The 16,918-nt window shown below is 38.0% G+C and overlaps 1 long non-coding RNA gene and 3 pseudogenes across 2 annotated transcripts; 1 reads left to right on the top strand and 3 right to left on the bottom strand.

Annotated features, from left to right (window-relative positions):
- Positions 1-316: 316 nt before the first annotated feature.
- LOC141837450 (uncharacterized) lies at positions 317-5,271 on the bottom strand (annotated as a pseudogene).
- Positions 5,272-6,587: 1,316 nt separating this feature from the next.
- Positions 6,588-12,553, bottom strand: LOC141841366 (putative 4-hydroxy-4-methyl-2-oxoglutarate aldolase 3; annotated as a pseudogene).
- LOC141842253 (uncharacterized) lies at positions 9,035-11,902 on the top strand. Of its 2 annotated transcripts, XR_012602873.1 has the most exons (7): positions 9,035-9,220; positions 9,289-9,378; positions 9,452-9,526; positions 9,627-9,748; positions 9,836-9,883; positions 10,479-10,551; positions 11,723-11,902. It is a non-coding gene; the product is annotated as an uncharacterized LOC141842253 (long non-coding RNA). The 2 variants fall into 2 exon arrangements; XR_012602874.1 differs by lacking the exon at positions 10,479-10,551.
- A 742-nt stretch (positions 12,554-13,295) lies between the features above and the next one.
- On the bottom strand, positions 13,296-16,492 carry LOC141842300 (uncharacterized; annotated as a pseudogene).
- Between the last annotated feature and the right edge of the window lie 426 nt (positions 16,493-16,918).

Raw genomic sequence — 16,918 nt, 5'->3', positions numbered from 1 at the left:
TTCTTTAGCTCTTAGATTTGGTTCACTTGGTGCCACTGCAGTTGGTTTGTGGGTGGAGCATGCATACAATGATGACTCCTTGAAAGTGAACCAAAGTTTGTGATAAACCAAACCCTTCATGATCAATCAGATGATCTCTTTCATATTGTTTATTCATCCATTCATTGATGGACACTGTCTCCCTGTCAGGTGGTCCTTCCATCTATCTCTATAGTTTTTTTTTTTGGGTAAAAACATGTGCATGTTTCAAAAACACTGATTTCTTCTAGAGCCTTTGATGGCTGACATGAGAATGCAAGAGATGAAAGTAGGGTTCTTTTCGACCAGTGTAGTATCAAATAGGATTGACGGCATCAATTGCAATCATAATGCCTCAATTATTGCATCACTAGTAACTATCTCCGAAAGAATTTGCATGTGCAGAATTGATCGAATGCGTTCTAACTTCTAAGACATAAATGTAGATGCATATTACTCTGTGCCTAAAGGAAGTCAGTATCTTGTTATAAAAACCAAACAAACCTTTGTTTCCATGGCATAAAATGCTTATCTGGCTTATCCTTGTCTGAAATTGACAGGGTAGCTTACCCTTTCTTTCAATCTCGTGATGCTTGCCCATCTAAAAATTCGCAAGCTTCACCTATTATTCTGAAAGAAAATGGATGTAATGATCAAAAGCCTTCAAGATAACCTCCAATGAACCTGCTTCCTTCCATAGATATGATCACAGCACTTAACTTGGTTTCTAGTTTCTACAGAATCAAAAGGCCCTTGCATATCGTGAATATGCAACCACATTTGTCCATGAATTTAAATAGCCTTGTCCAGATACATTGAAGTCAGTTTCCGCGACTAAATGTGATCACCTCAGCTGTTTCAGATAAAATCTATTAAGAAAATAAGCAAATATGTTCTCAGACAGTAGCAATGTAGTTGCAAGAAATAGATAATAAGGGAGCTTTTCTGAACTTGAATTTCTTTCATAAAAAAAATGCAATAAAAAAATGCAACAAGCAACTCGTTGAGAATCAAAACGGTGTCGTTAACATCCAATGTCCTTTGAGTTCTCTAGACTTTTATGCGTACCATGAATGAACGTGTTTTCAGTCAAAAACCAAAAATTGTTCAGCCTATTAGATTTCATAAAATTTGTTTCATTACTGAGAAAAACATCACTTTATCAGCATTCTAACAATTTAGTTTTTGACCTGCCAGTTTTCCTCTAATCATTTTGATGCATAATTAATCAGTTCATAACTCAAATGAATGTCCATATATAGATCATGTTCGGATATAAATATTATGGGTGATGTATGTGGTGTACCAAGCCAGAATCATGGAAACTACATTGTGCTAGTAAAGAGTGCCAAAACTTTTAAACAACACGCTCAACAAAATATTAGAATATATCTGTGGGCCAATATGGCAATGTTACAGCATAGAAGAGAAATATCTAGTAGAAACTTCTGTACTATTGATTGAATGATTTAATATAACAATCAGATGGAAAGCTTTTATAAGCTCGAATAACATGGAAATAGGCCAGATGTGCTAGAAATAAACAAAATAACACTATAAACCTGGTAGAAATAAATGAGATTGAAATTTAAACCTGAACTGGTTGGATTAACTTTATGCCTAAATGAATCACTTTATGTTTATTTGCATGAGTAACATTTCCAATTTCATGTGAGAATGCAATTTAGATGGAAAACTTCAGTGCATTAACAATTATGCATGACATACATGAGGGGAGATTTGATGCATCAACAGAAACAGCACAGGAAATTCCCACATTTGACAACGCTCCCCTTATAATTCCACATGGGACGTTGTAGAAGCATGTTTGTAGCTTCAGATGAAGGGCCCCAAGATGCTTCATCGTCTTCTGATGAAGGATCAATAGATACACGAGTAAACCAACAGAACTTGTTGTCTTGCAGAACAAAGGTGCCCTGAAACATAGTGAAAGTAGTTTCTACTCTTTTATATATTAAAAAAAAACTTCTCCAATGTTATTGTAATTCTTCTTAAGCATATCACCCTGTGATTGGTCTTCAAGTTATCAATCTGCTTCTTGTACAGCTCTGACCAGAAATCTAAACTTGATAGCTTCTAGATGATCATTAAATCAAGGACGCTCAATAGTATATCTGCTCAGATACAAGTGAGAAGTAAAATTAATCCAGCAATTGTAAAATAATATAACTTTTACGATCCCAAAAACCATGGCATACTTATGTTTGATGGGCATAAAATTATGGAATCTTTTAGCAAAAGAATTTGGATATATACGTTCCACCATCAATTCTTTTCTGCGACCTTTGATGTTTGGTATATCTTAGCTAGCAAATGAGAAATGCTCTCTGAAGCAAAATTTTGACCCAAGTAATGGTACTAAACCATGCATAAAAAAATGAGGATAAGAACCTACAGTTTTTAAATTGTTATTTTTCTTGGGAATTTGAGGGATTGAGAATCAAGAAAATTGCAATACTTGTGGTCCCGATTGGTGAGAGTGAGTTTTATTTAAAGAAAATTTTCACTTATTTCCTTTATCTGGCTAAATAGAATATAAAATGAGTTATTTGCAATATTCACCAATAGAAGCTCATATCTGGTTAGCAGTCTATTTTCATAAGAATTATACAGCTAAGAATTTTAGCATGCAGATAAAATTTCACTCCAAGGAGCAGCTGCCTAAGTAAATTTCCTACAAAAGAAATGCTGTCATAGACTAACAGCGCAGACAACATCCTGGTCCTGGTAGAAATGGATCATCTTAGTTATTTGCTTGGAAATTTGTGAGTGATAAAGGAGTGCATCACTTGATGTGGGTTTACAGTGTACAGAAAGATGACTTCCAACTACTCTATACAGATTGCTCTTCCAATGTAACTTCACTATCACATGATGGCAACTGAGGTGGCTTCTAGACATACCAAATGCAAATTGGAATATGATTTACCATAACATTTGCCCGGATCCACCTCGAAGATACAAAATAATAATAAATAAATATATAATTACCTAAATCCTAAGACTTGGCCGGATCTAGGCAATATGGTAGAAGCACAATACAAGAATTATCCTCCAGTCCAGAAGTGTGAGATCCTCTTGAGGTTTTAAACTGGTTATCTCATGACTATTTGGTTTGGTGCCAAGTGATGGAATATTAATATGTTATAACTCTAAGTAGGATGATAACTTTACTCTCCATTAAACAAAGATCTACTTCTTGATTTTTCTTTTTGACAACCAACCTAGCAATCTTTGTTGCCACCATGAGGCAACCAAAGATCACACTCGCAAAATTAGTTTTTGCTAATCAAGGCTCGAACTCTCAAGCAATACCAAAGTTTTGAATTTTGATCAGAACAATACTATTTTGGTACCACACTGATGTTTTGACGTATAGGAGGGGAAGTAGAAAGGAGATGAAAAAGAAGATATCACAACTATATGTGTCAGTTCAAACTCCGTGCCCCGTTTGGAATGTATAATTTTGACATTGTATTGTAGAGACACAAGCTAAAACTAAAAATAATAATAAATGTTGTTTCAATTCATTTTGATGCATTTGTAACATGTCAAAGGTGTTGAATGTTAATATGTCACAAAAATCATCGATGTGATTGACACAATAACACAAGATAAATTATTTAAGCTAAGTAGTATCGAGTTTCAATAATTTATCAAAATAATATGTTTCGACTGTGTTATTCAACATGGTACAAGATTTCAAATCGTGTTGCTAATAACAATTTGCATATGAGGCACTAGCCATGTATGTTTGGAGTATATCCATTTGGTAAATGGTTCACTTCAAGCAGCAATTAACCAAAATAGATGCAAGTAATTTGGTAACATCATCAGACCCAAACATAAGAACCCAACTACCATGGTTAACTATGTAAACAAAGTTTATGGGAGAGGTTCTCCATTTACTGATTCACACTGGCAGTTATCAAATTGTCTACATTTTCATTAACTTTGTTAATAACGATAAGAGCGATAAGGTTGACCTAAGTAAAAGTATAGATCTTCTATTCCTTCGACAGCTCTCGAAAGAGCATAACCGTATAATTCTACAAATAAGAGAAGAAGTCACAGTTCAATAGCAATATCAGTGACCATGTTTCTCCCATTATCTTCTCGATGGAATTTCTATTCCTTCGACATTCGCAGTTATCGTCCAGAAACGACGGCTGCTGCTCACTAAACCTAGAGTTCCCAACGAAATCACACGATCAGCCCAAATAAAAACTAAGAAACCATAACAGGGCAGCTAAGGAAGCCAAAACCTAAGCGATATCTAAGACGATGGCTTCAAACAATAGAAAGGGTCGAGGGAAACCTCTCGATGAGCTGGTGCCCGACCTGGAAGCCGATCGCCTCGATCCGGCGGGCGGCGAGGTCCGGTTTAGTCGCGATAGAACCGCCGACCGTACGCCGACACCATCTCGATGATCAACCCGCCGACGCAGCTCTCGGCGACCTCCCTCCCAATGATCTACATCCCTCCTCCCTCTGCCTCTCTTCGCCTCTGAAAAGAGTACTAAGGCCCACGGCCCATCACAATTTGGGCCGCCCACATACGTCTCTTGTTATATCTCAACATAAAAAATGTCTTTCTAAAATTTAATAATTTCATACACAAACGACATGATCAAAAATTTTAAATGCATTTTTTGTTTTTTGCAAGATCCAGGATCTGTGCACCTATTGATAATAAAAGAAAAGAAAACCTCTAAAATTTTTCCTGTGCCAGCAGAAGCAAAAGACCAAATTAATCATATATTGCCATGGAAACACACTTGTGATCTGATGCTCGGGACTGAGTTTGAGCTTGTGTAGTAGTTAGATTTGTAGCTCCAGATGAGGATGATCTTGTCCACTTGTTTTCAAATGGTTGCAAAAACTGCATCAACGAGTCTCATCAAGGAATCAGGGAATGCAAATGGAGAAACAACACTTGGAGACCATCAGAGAAACCATCAGGGGGAACAAAAGAGAAGAGTCCTGAAAATCAACATTGATGAAGTTTGCACCTTCATGTGCAGTGCCAACTCCGAGGAGTGGTCGAGGACAAAAGCAGTTCTGAGTGGCCACCTCAAGAAAAAAGTGATGGGTCATGTGCCCTAGATGAAGCTAAAGCTAAGCCACATAGGAGATGATGGAAAGTTCAATCACTTTGGACTTCTTGATGCTTTTTGGACAGGTATCCTGACTCTGTAGCATCCCAAATCCTTTTGTTGCTGGCTTAGCCATTGATTCAGCTTTGGTTGGTAGACCTCTTTCGGCTGCTCTTTTCCTCAGTGCCCGACAGATAGAATCTTTTTCTAAGGACTTCAAGGACCTCTTCCATTTTGACATCCTTAAGCTTGAGCAATATTATTCATGGAATAGCAGATCTGCCATCACAGATGCAGTTGGAGTCTTGTCTTTATTTTAGAGCAATGTTTTGACAAGTTCTGAGGCCTTTTCTCTGACTTTGGAGCAAAATAACCCGTTGTCAAGAAGAAAAACTGTAATGGGTAAACTTTTTATAGTGACCAACCCCACTGCCGAAACGACCCCATATCAGAAAACTCCCTAAGGGATTTTTTTGAAACACGGTACCACTAGGTTGATAAGAGCATACTGCCGAAACAGCACTTTAGCCGAGCTAACACATGAATCGCACAGCACCTCAGTCAACAAAATGTTGCTAAGAGGATTCGAACTCGAAATCTCAAGCAACAGGTGTCTCCATGCTTACCACTTGGGATAAGACACTTCAACTAAAAATTGTAGTGGGTAAACTTTTTATAGTGACCGACCCCACCGCCGAAACGGCCCCATATCAGAAAACCCCCTAAGGGATTTTTTGGAGGCACGGTACCACTAGGTTGATAAGAGCATACTGCCGAAACAGCACTTTAGCCGAGCTAACACATGAATCGCACAGCACCTCAGTCAACAAATATATGTTGCTAAGAGGATTCGAACTCGAAACCTCAAGCAACAGGTGTCTCCATGCTTACCACTTGGGATAAGACACTTCAACTAAAAACTGTAGTGGGTAAACTTTTTATAGTGACTGACCCCACCACCGAAACGGCCCCATATCAAAAAACCCCCTAAGGGATTTTTTGGAGGCACGGAACCACTAGGTTGATAAGAGCGTACTGCCGAAACAGCACTTTAGCCGAGCTAACACATGAATCGCACAGCACCTCAGTCAACAAATATATGTTGCTAAGAGGATTCGAACTCGAAACCTCAAGCAACAGGTGTCTCCATGCTTACCACTTGGGATAAGACACTTCCATGCTTACCTCAAGCAACAGGTGTCTCCAGCATTATACTCAATAGTTATAACAAATTGTTTTCAATTTTCATTTTTTTTATAAAAAGGAAAATAAAAAATGATTAATTGAAAGAAAATTGGTTTACTAAAACTCAACAAAAAGAGAGAAGATTTTATTATAACAAACAAGAAGGACGACAGTATCCGATAAGATCAAATGAAATATACATTGAAAACTCTTCAAATATTTGGAAGAACGGACAGGTTATTGGAAGAAGATGCTTTTTTTCAGAAGCAATCTTGCAAATTCTGACTTGGAGATTATTTGATTTATTTTCAGAAACGTATCGTCGAATTGCTGAACCTTAACCTTCTTGAGAAGATCAAAGAGACAACTCTGTATTTGAAATTAGAATTTTATCACTGTCGGCATATAGCCATTCTTCGTCGTGGATTATGGTGCCGGCGATGTTAACAGTGACATGCTTTTCGCCCAGGCCTCTCTTGTTTGATTTCAGAGGATGAGGCCCTAAAGCTCTGACTCCGATGTCGCAACCATTGATTTCATAGATGTCCCTTATGCAGCCATTCACAAGAATGTCTACCCAACCCATGTTCTGTGCTAATTGTCCCAAGTTCCCTCCGACTAAGGCACATCTCATGCTCCCCCCACCATCCACCACCAGAACTCGGCCGTCCCCCTGATGACTCGAGAAACTCCCTCACCAGCACATTGTCCTCGAACACCTTGAGTGTGACTATAGGACTAGAGAATGCGCGGCATTGACCGTACATCTAGAATATTGGTTGAAGAACTCGGATATCCCCCTTTGCAAGGAGGGATGGATTTGCATCACAAAGTTCAGCGGTCGAACACATCTACATGGTGAACACATTGTTAGATCAGGAAGCCAACTCGGAGGTAGGTACATTGTGAGAAAATTATATTTTCAGCATCAAAGGAATAATAATACATAAAAAATGAAAAACTAGATCACATGACTGTATAAAATAAATCCAACAGTTTAAAATCCACGGAGTTATGAAATGTGGATAGCACTAGATATTTTGAAGATCATACAAGTATACATTTCCACCCACAATCATCGAAAGTAAAACAGATGATCGGTTATTGGTATACAAGAAACACTCAGCAGTACATTATGACTAAATTATGTTTAACAGAATTTGCTGCTTCAGGTGAAATCATAAGATCCCAGGCATCATTTCAACTTTCATGGTTGCTTTCAGAGGATAGGTTCACCTATGTTATTATAATTGAAAAGTGTGCTATAATAACCTTTTGTGACTTGCTCATTAGAGAAATTATGTGCAGTTCTAATAGATGATGAAATGAGAGAGAATAGAATGAGAGTATGAATCTATAAGTAATCAATGGATTCTATAATTAGAAGAGTTAGAATTGATTAGAGTGTAAAGGATAAGTGATAGAGAAAATCTAAAGAAACTTCAATCAACATAAAAAATCGTTTGTGATGGAAGGACCTCCAATGTAATATGAGAACATAAAGTGAAAAAAGCAAAAAATGGACGAATATCCTAAAAAAATCTCCAGCATAGGCTTTTTAACCAACATTTAACCTCCTTGATGGTTCAAGGATGATCAGAAACCTACTAGAAAATCTTATCAAAAGAAAGAAACAAGTGCATGAATGCATTAAATGTTTTGATTCTATATGGAATCTCAGATGATTTTTCAGTTAATTCTCTCCCCAGGGAGAAGGAATTAAACTACTTTACATTTTCTTGTCATTCTATTAGAGGCTGTCAAAGAGTACTAGTCATGGGCATTTAATCACTTAATAAAAGAAACGCAAGATGCTAACTAATGGGACCTTTGCTTTTGTCTTATCAATCAACTGTTTCTCTAGATATATAGTTAATCATATTGCAGTAGCTCTTTGGTCTTTTTGATATATGTCATGTATCATACTAACTTTTCGCTCAAATAGTTCTATTGTCACTTGTCAGTGCAATATAGAATCACAATGTGTTTGCTTATACTCCCTTCCTACATTAGAAAGAGCTGAGAGTAGAAGAAAAGGCATCGTATGTATTAAGAATGCCTCCATTTGCAGCACTAGTTTATTAACAAATTGTTGAGATGGGTATCAACCTAACCAAATATTAGCCTCAACTTAAAACGAAGGCAGACAAAATAAAGCAAGATATTTTATGCTAACATCTCAATCACGGTGCCCTTTTACGAGGAAATGGAAGTTTCGTCAATGAATTGTGTACAGCGAACCATTCTAGTTACCCAGAAATCGTGGGGGGTTTGTAAGACCTCCTGAGAAAATGTAAAATACCGAACTTTTAGAGATTTAATCGTAAATATCCCTAGTAATAGGGGTTTATTTGTAAATAAACCTAATTTTTGGAGTTAATTAAAATTAATTAAAACCTAAGTTTTGAAAGCTTAAATAAGCCAATTAAATTTAATTAAAACCTAATTTAATTGGTAATAGATTGGGGGTTATTGGAAGAGTCAAAGAGGTATAATTAATTGATTAATGGGTTAAAAAGGCTAATTAAGAGGATTAATCAAACTAACCCTAAAGCCAATTAAGAAAGCCCAATTAACTTGATTTAATCTAATTAACCCTTTAGGGTTATAGGGTTAAAGGATAATGGAGTTGAACCGTTAAGAGAATCCGATAAGGAGACTTAAAGCCGCGATCGCTGCTCCTCATCGCGATAATTTCCTCTGTTCCACCGCGGTTTCCTCTGTTTTTCTTCTCCTTCATTCTGATCGCGCGACCGCCGGAGCCAGCAGTCGGAGCCGGCAACGAGGGAAGCTGCCGGAGTCAAGGATCGTCAGCCTTGGGTTGCCTTCTTGTTAGAGGAGGCGCGATCTTGCTTGTGGCGGTGACGGTCGGCAGAGGTGAATCGGAGAAGGAGAGATCGGTAAGGATGTTGAGCTAGGTTTTTTTGATTTGTGCTTGGTTTTTAAGCTTAGATCTACGGTTTATCAGGTTTCGGGTTTGGATTTTTTTTGATCGAAGGATTGTTGTTGGTTTCGGCCGCAAGCAGAAAGAAGAATCGGAGAAGAGGAAGCCGAGTAGGTAAGTGTTTTGAGCTGGGTTTCTTTGGAGAACTTAGAATTCCTTGGATCTTGATTTCTTTCCATTTCCGCAGGCCATTGAGAAGTGCTGATCTGATTGAATGTCATTGGATTTTAGCTGCGAACCGGAGGAAGAAGAAGCTGGTTAGGTAAGGGAGTTAACCTAGATTTTCTTGCTTCGACTTCTTGTGTTAGAATTGGTTGAATGTCTTAGAACCTTCGTGGATCTGGATTGCCTTCTTTCCACAGTTCAGTGAGATGAGTTGATTTGATTAAAGCTTTTGGTTGGGGGACGGCAGCAAGGTGAGGAAAGAAGGAGGTGTTAACGGAGGTTGTGCTAGCTGTTAGAGTATAATTAGCTGATCCGAGAGGTGAGTTCTTGCTTTAAACCTGATGATGCTTTGTTTTGGCAAGATACTATGAGGTTATTTAGAGTGGTTATTGTTTGATTTATTTAGGTGATTTGGTTGCAAGAGAAGCAGAAGAGTAAGGAAGTGAAAACAGGGGTAAGCTCTTTATTGGAATTGATTAAGTTATGGATTATAATTTGTTGGATAGATTAGAATGGATCCGTGAGTTATTTGTGTTCAGTTGTGAATTTCTGTTGATTAGTGTTAACTGTAGCTACTGTTGGATTGGTTGAAAGAAGAGGTTAGGTTTTGATTAAGCCAATGCCTCTTGAATTATCATGGATTTAATTAACCACGATTGGTTGGTTAGGTTAATGCCTATTAATCTAATATGGGTTAGCCTAGGGTTGATCGAATAGGGAATTGATTATATTAATTGATTAATTACATTAATTAATTAATTAGTTAATCCCTGTTAGTATCAATCTAAAGATTGGATTAGTCTAATCTAAGGTTGATTGATTAGTTTAGGTTTGATTAAACTGGAGGTTAGTTGTATTGATCGATTCGATTAGTACAACTAATTGATTGATTAGTTAAACTTTTGTTAATATCGACCTAAAGATTTGATTAGTCTAAACCGAGTTAAGGTTAGTTAAAGAGGGTTAAAGTAACCCTTAGAGTTTCCTTGGTTGGATTAGGATATCTTTGATGTATCATTTCATTTAGAGTTGTTGTTACTCTTTTGCAGGACCCTGAGCGATTATAGAACTTCGATATGATACGAGAGTATCATGGAGGTTCTATTCGACGTGCGGTTACAGGTGGATAGTCTACTGTATTTAGTCAATACAGTCTCTTCTTATTTCTAGTGCATGCTTCCTTTCATATCTATTGATTAGTACGCTTGTCATGCTTCTATACTTGTTGGTAGATTAGATGCTTATGACACTCATGTTTATCACATGCTTGATCTTATTTCATTGACCTTATTATCAGCTCTGTTTATACTCTTTGATACTTGAGATCATTGTTTATCCATGTTTATGATTACTGTCTTTATTTCAGTGATGTTATCATCATGTTGATACCTGTGATCAGTAGGACTTTTCATTAGTACCTACACATGTTAATTGACACGGTGTTAATTAACATGGTAGAGGATGATTATTTTGACTTATTCATGTCATCATGACGCATGAGCTTGATTGTAAATCCCAAAGATGTGGGTGTATCTTGCCGGTAGTTGGCCTATAGTGATATAGGTGGTTGTTACCCTTCCATCATGGTGATGGTGACTGTATGGCAGTGTACGCAGTCGATGGCTGTATGACAGTGTACGCAGCCGAGTCAGTGGCTTGATCTCGACACCGCGATGGGGTGGTACTCAGTCTGGCTATATGGCCTGTACGTAGCCCGGCTGTATGGCCTGTACGCAGCCGAGAGTGATTCTCTGGATGAGTATTGAGGACAGCACTGACCATAGGATATGTAGCTTATCATAGCTACGGGATCACCGGACGCGGAGCACTGATCCCCGATTTGGATCACCGGACTACTTTGTTGTAGGGCGCGGAGTACTGATCCCCAGATGCCGGCCATCCCAGCCTCAGATGCTTGCACGAGTGCTGTAGTGAGTGGGGCAGTTGCATCATATGCACACATTTGCATGATGAGATTTATATACATGCATTGGACCGTATGGGTGTGCATTACATTATGAAGTGATTGTGTACGTGTATTGATACTTGGTTGACACATTGCATATATGATCATGCATATGGATTATTATGTATACCTGAGATATGACATTTCTGATATGATACCTGTAGGAGTTACGATACCTTATATTGTTCTCCTGTTATTTACCATTATGTTCCCTTCCATATCTGCTCTACTATGATTTACCTTATTGAGCATGCATTTCTTTCTGATTATCCACTGAGTATATTTGTGCTCACCATTTTGGACTCTGGGATTTTTCTGTCTTCCCAGGTATCAGGTAGGAGATTACAGCTGATGCCGAGGAGATTCTGCCAGTCATGCTATCTCACAGCAGCTTATGGTTTATTTGTATTTGTGGGTATTATATCTATTTATGTGCATGTGGGGTGATTTTATTACTTGTAGTTCGAGTTCGTACTTTCGTATCAGTATTTCGGATTTTGTGATTTCTATGTGTCGATGAGTATTCGTTTATCCTTACTTTGGATTTATCTTTAGAATAGATATGTTTTCGCTGTACGAATCGTTTTTAACGAGTTTTATTCGTTAGCGATTGTACGGATGCATTTCATATATAGTAGGATGTGTTGAGTGACCGTGTGGGTCACATTTATTTTTATTTCTTTGTATAAATCCATAGTCTGTTATGGATAGGCCGTGTGGGCCTTTTATATATGTATGTATCCAGGGAATTGTCATAGTTACTGGGGAGACGCTGTCGAAATTTTTCGGACGGTCGTCTCTCGGGGCGTGACAGAGAATGTGAGTATACGATTTTGAGATATCCTAGTGAAGACGTGTTAAATGATAATCCAAACTGGAATCAAAAACCGACTTTTCGAACAATTCAGACCCCCTCGCCAATGATTCGCCATTCGGATCGACATGGAAAGAATCGTCCCAGTCACCGAGGTTTCAATCCGTCAAAACCAAAAGACCAAAAACATCATCAAAACACATCGTTTCTCACAAGATTGATGGAATCGATGGATTCCAGATGCGATGGATCGCATACCTAGCAAGAGTACGCGAAGGCGCAAGAGAAAGCCAAGCCAAGGTGCTAGTGGATTGATATCGCCTCCGATGCGTCGGAGATGCAACGCCCGGCAAAATCTTGACCCACCCTTGCCTTATCCAATTTGTCGACGAGGAGGACGCTGATACAAACAAATAGCTCGGGAAACGGCTTTCAGGCATCTGCTTTGACTGGAAGCCATCACCTCGGCTTTTGGATTTAAATAATAATATTTTATAATATTATCTATATCTGTTATTGCATTAATACTTTTTAATTTTCAAATTTTAAGTGGTTAATTCAAGCAGCATATTTCTTTGATGAAAATAAATCTATTTTATGAAATCATTTATAAATTATTATTGTAGTTTGTAATATTATAACCAGAGTACATGCACATGCAACAATTTATGATAAATTATTCTAATTATTTTATTTTTTTAATTTTATTGTATCCTAATGTTCAACTGAAATGGATCAATAATTAAATAAAATGTATATTATTAAAATAAATTTTATTCAAATAATCAACTATATTGACTGGTAAAAATGACTTTATATGATGTGTTAAAATAAATATAAAATGCAAAAGGTAGGCAAAGTTCAAAGTGAACACCAAAATTTCAAGGGCACTGTTGAATTCAGAGCCAAAAAATGGTTTGCCTGTCAACTATAATGCCTAATTTTCTCCAATCATTCAACCATGGAATTATGCTGAAACTGGCTTCTCAAAAAAAATTTCAACAAAGATACGATAAATTACATCTCTAGTTGATCAAGAAGAAGGAATTCATGCTCACCAATTACACCAGTTTGTTGCGATTGTATATGAAGTGGGTCAGCTATTTGTTTTAACTTATAAGCAGCATTAGAAAGTAAAAGGAATGCTAACTTTAGCCTACTGAATTATGCACAAGTTCTCTGATGAACAACAAAATTTGAGGAAAGATTAAGGAAGGAAATAACTTTGTCCTCCGCAGAGTATAATTCCGCCATACTCTATTCTTTGCCTCTGCCTCAGCTTCTCGAAAAGAAGATCTTCGGCTTGATTCAAGTTCAGGTACTCATCCATGCTGAACGAAGATGTGCTTGCTCTGCCATCAGAATAATGTTTTAGAAGTCTGAACTTGTTGTGTCTTCTGTTGATAGTAGCGCTACCCAAACTGCTTGATATCTTACTGTCATTACTGATCTCAGCACCTGCCTCCTGAGATTAATCAAGAGATGGCCATTGTTAACTTCTCAGGAAGCTAGAAGATGATCTTAATTCATAAGATTTATGAACTGTGGTGAGACAGTTAATACAAGAAATTGTTAGGCAATGGTAGGACGCACAAGAACCTGTATCGACATCATTGCAGCAGCAGCAGCATATGAATTGTTTCCTGTGGAAATTGGAACTCCAGGCTTATTTTTGCTTGGCGAAAATGGACCAGTGCTAGTTTCCCATTGCAACCAAGGAAGCATAACGCCGTCTGCATCAGCAGGTAGAGGCCTAGTTCTCAAGCAACTGTCATAAGTTTCTATTTTGAAGTAACTTAATCCGGGATCTCTTATGCTTGAACTTGTGTCACTTCTTTATCCTTCAAAAGAAGATATATCTGTATCTTCAACATTATTAAGAAAATCTGCAAAGTACTTCTCTGCTTCTTCAGTCAGTCGCTTAGACATTCTTTTTCTGTCGTTGCTCCTCCTCTAAGAAATTTATTTAATGAATTAGTAAATACTAGTAAGGTACATTTGTCATTTAACATGACAGGATTCTTACTCTTCTCGACCTCCATTGCCTTTCTGGAACAACAGGCCTTATTGAAGGCAGCAAATCTTTCACAATTTTGCAGAGCTCCTGACCACGTTCCTCTTCGCGCTCTAATTGAGCTAACAATTCCTGCTTACGCTTCTCTGACTGAAAGCATGTATATTCATTTCAACAAGAAAGTTACAAAGATGATCAGGCATACTAAAGTATCGTAAAAAGGTTATATCCCATGGGCTACATGTTTCACTGAAGTAGTTAAAACTAGATTCTAGGACTGCAAGAAACTACAACAAATTTCTAGGTAAAGTGCAAAGCAGAAATGTAAATCCATCGTATTTCCATACTGAATGAAGACATGGGCCCCTTTCCGTTGTGTGTGAGAAAATGCATGTATGAGAGAGAACAAGAGCGAAATATGAGTTCTTAAGAATGAAATTATCTTGACTAAAGACATGTAATTAGCACAGGAGTTCAAGTTTAAGAACATGCTTTGTATCTTAAAGCTTTTAAAAAAACAAAAATCAGGTTGGATGACTTATGCTGCCATTTATAGAGACTACATAGTTCATAGAGATAAGAAAAACGGGAACAAGTACGACAGAAAATACACAAAACTGATAGTATCTCAAGATATAATCTAAACATGCCTCTTCAAGCTTGGTTGTGTAGTTTCTTCTGATTTCAACAATAGTTTCCAGAGCTTCTGAGCTTTTTGGCTGAATGCTTTTCCCATTAGCATAGCCCAAGGGTTCTTTTGTGGCCATGAGCTGCATAAAGAATGGGAAGGATAAAAAAAAAAATGAATAAACCATTAAAATCAAAAGAAAGATACCATATTAAGATTCAATGTCAGATCAGAATTCTTATATCAGGTTATTAAGGTAAACTACTGCTCCAAAATTACCAAGAGCAACAAAATTTACAGTTTCTTGGAGATGAATAGTCCTTGGAATGACAAGAAACTGAGGTGCAGATTAGGCTAAAATGATGATCTTATCAATGTGACAAACCTTTTCCTGAACATAAATTGTTTGGATTGTCTTTTCATCCCCGCACATTCTTGAATGGACATCTCGGGCTTCTTCATCAGTTAATGAAGAAGAATGGCTCTGCGACAAACAAAAGAACCCAAAAAAACCCATCTATTAAGGGTAGTTTGGTAATGGAAAATATCTTCTCTCTACTAGTATCAGCATATGACCATTTTCCATTCTTTCTAATGTATTGGATTAATTTAAAATCTTAAATGAAAGGTAGAAATACAGATTTGCGTTCATATAAAGTATGAAATTACCGAGTAGCTATCTCGCAAGCGGTAAAAATCTTTTTGACTCGTGGACCTGCCAATAACACCCTTCTTTGCTACTCTATGTGATGACGGCTGCTGCAATATACTGCTGCCAGAAGTATTTGCTTCACTTTTAATGCTAGAACTTTGAGATTCAACATCATTCTGCAGTAGTTACAAACTCGAACAAGGTTGTGAGATGAATATAATACAAAGAAAGATGCTGATGCTGAACACCAAGAAACACGATATTGAAACAGACTAAGCAGAATCAATCTGATCGTGCCAGGAACAATGAGCAGTCTGCTATCATTCTACTGATAAATGAAGAAATATCATTTTTTTAGGTTAATCCTACATCTGGCAGCCCCTTGAACCACTTGAACCAAAGATGATTTTTCATGATCAAAGATGTGCAGTCACGTGTCTTATGAAATCTTCATTGTAGCAATCGATAATGACTTCTCCAACCGATGCCACGATTATCGAGAAAATTTAGTCAGCATTGACTTCATCAAGTGTGAAGACAAGTGCCTCCGAGTCGCTGTACCGATACCGAGCAATAGAGAGGGATCGCCTCCGCCTGGAGACGCTCTCGGACACGCCCTTCGGCGGCGCTTCCCGGCGATCAGGAGGCCTCGATGCGGACCTCCCACGCTGGCGGGACTACTCAGTCTCTCTCAAATAGCTAGCGACAGAGCTCCAACGCCGATTCTTGGCATAGGAAGGCTCGCTTTCCTCATCCGACTCAGCCCTCGCCCTAAAAAACTCCTCGGCAAGGTCATCGACGCTGATCTCCGGGATGCCGGCCCCGCGGACCTTGTTGACGAACCTGCCGCGTGGGGTCGAGAAGTCGTCGGCATCCTGCGACGGCTGGTGGAAGCGGCCGTAGTATCGACTGAGACTCCTCGATCGCTGGAGGGTCCCACCGCGGCTGTACTTGCCGGCGCCTTCCTTCCCGATCGAGGAGTGCTCCATGGTCGATCGGAAGGACGCGCCGCTACTTTCCTCGATTTCTTTATTTTATAATTATTTTATTTTTGACGCATTAATGGTTCACGGAATCACATAAATGCCACTGATTAATTAACCCGGCGTCCGGCCGCCCGGTTCGAATCAGAGATTAATGCGAACCGGTGTGAGAGCCAGTAACGGTTAGAACGAACGAATTGATTATGATTAAGGAATTAATTATTAAGGGACGTTTTTATTAATAATGGGAAAGTGTTTATGGTTAATAATTTAATGATGTTATTATCAACCATTTAATGACGCTCTTTTTTGGAAGCATATTAATGTCTTCCATTGACGTCAAACCATAGATTTTTTCTATAACATGTATTGTTCTTTAGTTTATTTTATTTTGAATTTGATGGAGCAATAAAGAATATTCTCACACAAAGT

Source organism: Curcuma longa, chromosome 11 (assembly GCF_044706935.1).
Source record: "Curcuma longa cultivar G26 ecotype Majalengka, Jawa Barat chromosome 11, ITB_CL_G26_1.1, whole genome shotgun sequence".
In the NCBI taxonomy this organism is placed as follows: Eukaryota; Viridiplantae; Streptophyta; class Magnoliopsida; order Zingiberales; family Zingiberaceae; genus Curcuma; species Curcuma longa.
Note: the sequence above shows the minus strand (reverse complement) of the source record. Positions and strands in the feature narration are given on the sequence as shown.